This window comes from Rhincodon typus, chromosome 35, assembly GCF_021869965.1.
Source record: "Rhincodon typus isolate 14 chromosome 35, sRhiTyp1.1, whole genome shotgun sequence".
NCBI lineage: Eukaryota > Metazoa > Chordata > Chondrichthyes > Orectolobiformes > Rhincodontidae > Rhincodon > Rhincodon typus.
This window is the reverse complement of record NC_063366.1, coordinates 24,481,703-24,484,027: the sequence shown is the minus strand read 5'-3', so window position 1 is coordinate 24,484,027 and position 2,325 is coordinate 24,481,703. Positions and strand designations below refer to the sequence as shown.

Genomic DNA, 2,325 nt, shown 5'->3' with positions numbered 1-2,325 from the left:
ACGAGCTTCAGCTGGAGCGGGACCGGGTGGGGGGGCGGTGGGGTGGTGGGAGAGAGGGGGAGGAGAGCCTCTGGGGGCGGTAGAAGGGCCGGAGTGAGTCCGTCTTCCCTCAGGAGCGGCCAGCCCCTACTCTCTGACACTGACCTCGCTGAACAGTCTCTGGTTCTCGAAGCGGACGAGCCCGCGCTCCCGGTCCCGCTCCAGCTGAAGCTCGTTCAGTCCCAGGCCTAGGGCCGGCTCCAGCTCCGGGCCCGAGCCCCGCGGGGGAGACGCCGCTAAAGGCTGCAGCCGGACCCGGCGGGAGCGCCTGTCGCGGGGTCCACCATCACCGGCGGCGGGGCCTAAGGCCTCGGCCTGAGCCTGGGCCTGGGCCTGGGTCTCGCCTCCTTCCTCATCCGACAGCAGGTTCACGACTGCCGTGTCGAGCGGCAGCGCCATGAGCAGCAGGCTCCCAGTGGGATGGAGGGGGTTGTGGTGGCCCTTAGCGGCCGCCGTTCCAGCGCCGCCGCCGCCTCCCGCCCAAGGCCAGCGCCGCCATCTCGAAACAAAAGCTGCTTCCCTCAGCCGCAGGACAACCGCCCGCCTGCAACAACACCAAACCCCATTGGTTCAATCCGCACCTCCCGGCACCACCACCACAGTATCACCCGTTTCCATTGGCCCGAGCCTCGGACACACAACGACTCTGTCGCTTTGGTCCCAGTCTGACCACGCCCCCCACGGGCACACATCCCATTGGCCTACCGGGTCAAACCCCGCCCGCCACTGGTCCTTCCATAGGCTGAAGATCGGGGCGCCTCTCACCATTGGCTGAGGCGCGTGGCGCTGTCGGGATTGGACAGCCATGGGAGGTAGCCCCATTGATTGGCTGCAATGAGCGCGGTCACCGATTGGCCAACATCAGGAGCCCTGGTGATTGGTTAAACCATGTGCGAATGTGATTGGGACAACGTCAGGAAGGCTAGTGATTGGTTAAATGCAGGTAGATCTCGATTGGTCAGTGTCACGGAGGACAGTAATTGGTCAGAATCAGGGACATCGGAGATCTGTCAAAGTCAGGGTGGCCAGTGGTTGGTTACAGTTAGGTAGATAATGAATTGTTAGGGTCAGAGAGGTCAGTGATTGGCTAGAGTTAAGTAGATCATGAATTGTCAGGGTCAGAGAGGGCAGTGATTGGTCAGAGTTAGGTAGATCATGAATTGTCAGGGTCAGAGAGGTCAGTGATTGGTCAGAGTTAGGTAGATCATGAATTGTCAGGGTCAGAGAAGCTAGTGATTGGTCTGTTCGTGCTAGTCGTTGCTTGTTCAGCTGATGGTCAGAGTCAGGAAGTCTGTTATGAAGAAGGGTCACTGCATCCGAAATATTAACTCGACTTTCTGTCTTCACAGATGCTCCCAGACCACCTGGGTTTCTCCAGGCATTCCTATTTCAAAAAAGTCAGTGGTTGATCAGCTGAGGGTGGCCTGTGATTGCTGACAGTTCAGGACATTTTGTAATTGCTGACAGAGTGTTTAGTGATTGAGAAGGAAATTGGCTGTCGACCCCTAGTTTAATCGATTTGTGACCCCAAATCCACAGTAACATCCAAAGTTACTGCCTGTCAACTTCCACCTTCTATATTCGTTACCCTCATCAGACACCCTGCTTTGTACTGGTTGCAACCCATTTTCTACTTTTCACATTTCTCGTGAGCTTCCTACTCGATATTTATCTCTTCTCGGTTTATCAACAACGATCTCTTCGTTTGCCTACCTTTGTCTGTCTCACTGTAGGCACAGAATCCTTGTACCCTATTCAAAGCCCATACGTTCCGCCCCCCTCACCACATCAGGAAAAATACCCTTCCCAACTATTTTCACTCCTGAAGAAGATTCATGCCGGACTGGAAAAGTTGGCCCTTGCTTTTTCCTGTCTCTGCAGATGCAGAATTTCTCCAGCTTGGCAGTTTCGCCCAGTGCGCGTGCACGGCCGCCGGGCCCGGGGGAACGCATGCGTACTGCCTCGCCTCGAGCCTGCCTCTGACCTGTTGGGCGCATGCGCGGGGCTGGCGGTTCCTTTTCCTCCTGTGAAGCCGTTGTCTAGGGGAGGCCGCCATCAGCACCGCAAAAACCAGCCGCAATGGTGAGTCGGGGCCCGGCCAGGATGGCTACACCGCCTAGAATAGGGTCCCCTTCGCACGGATGGAAGGCTGATGGAGGCGGATAGGGTGGGATGGCGGCGATGTCGGATGGATGCGATAGCGGCGGAGCCGGTAGCCCGGCGGCCATTGCGGGAGGGGGGAGGGGAGAATGGGGGAGATGGAGATGGAGATGGAGGAAAGGGAAA

At 57.6% G+C, this 2,325-nt stretch overlaps 1 long non-coding RNA gene across 1 annotated transcript in view; it reads left to right on the top strand.

The window, feature by feature from the left end:
• Positions 1 to 1,989: 1,989 nt before the first annotated feature.
• LOC125487000 overlaps positions 1,990 to 2,325 on the top strand; it is a 2,303-nt gene continuing 1,967 nt past the window's right edge. Inside the window, exon 1 of the long non-coding RNA XR_007265550.1 lies at positions 1,990 to 2,121. This is a non-coding gene — a long non-coding RNA (uncharacterized LOC125487000). The remainder of the gene's footprint in view (positions 2,122 to 2,325) is intronic.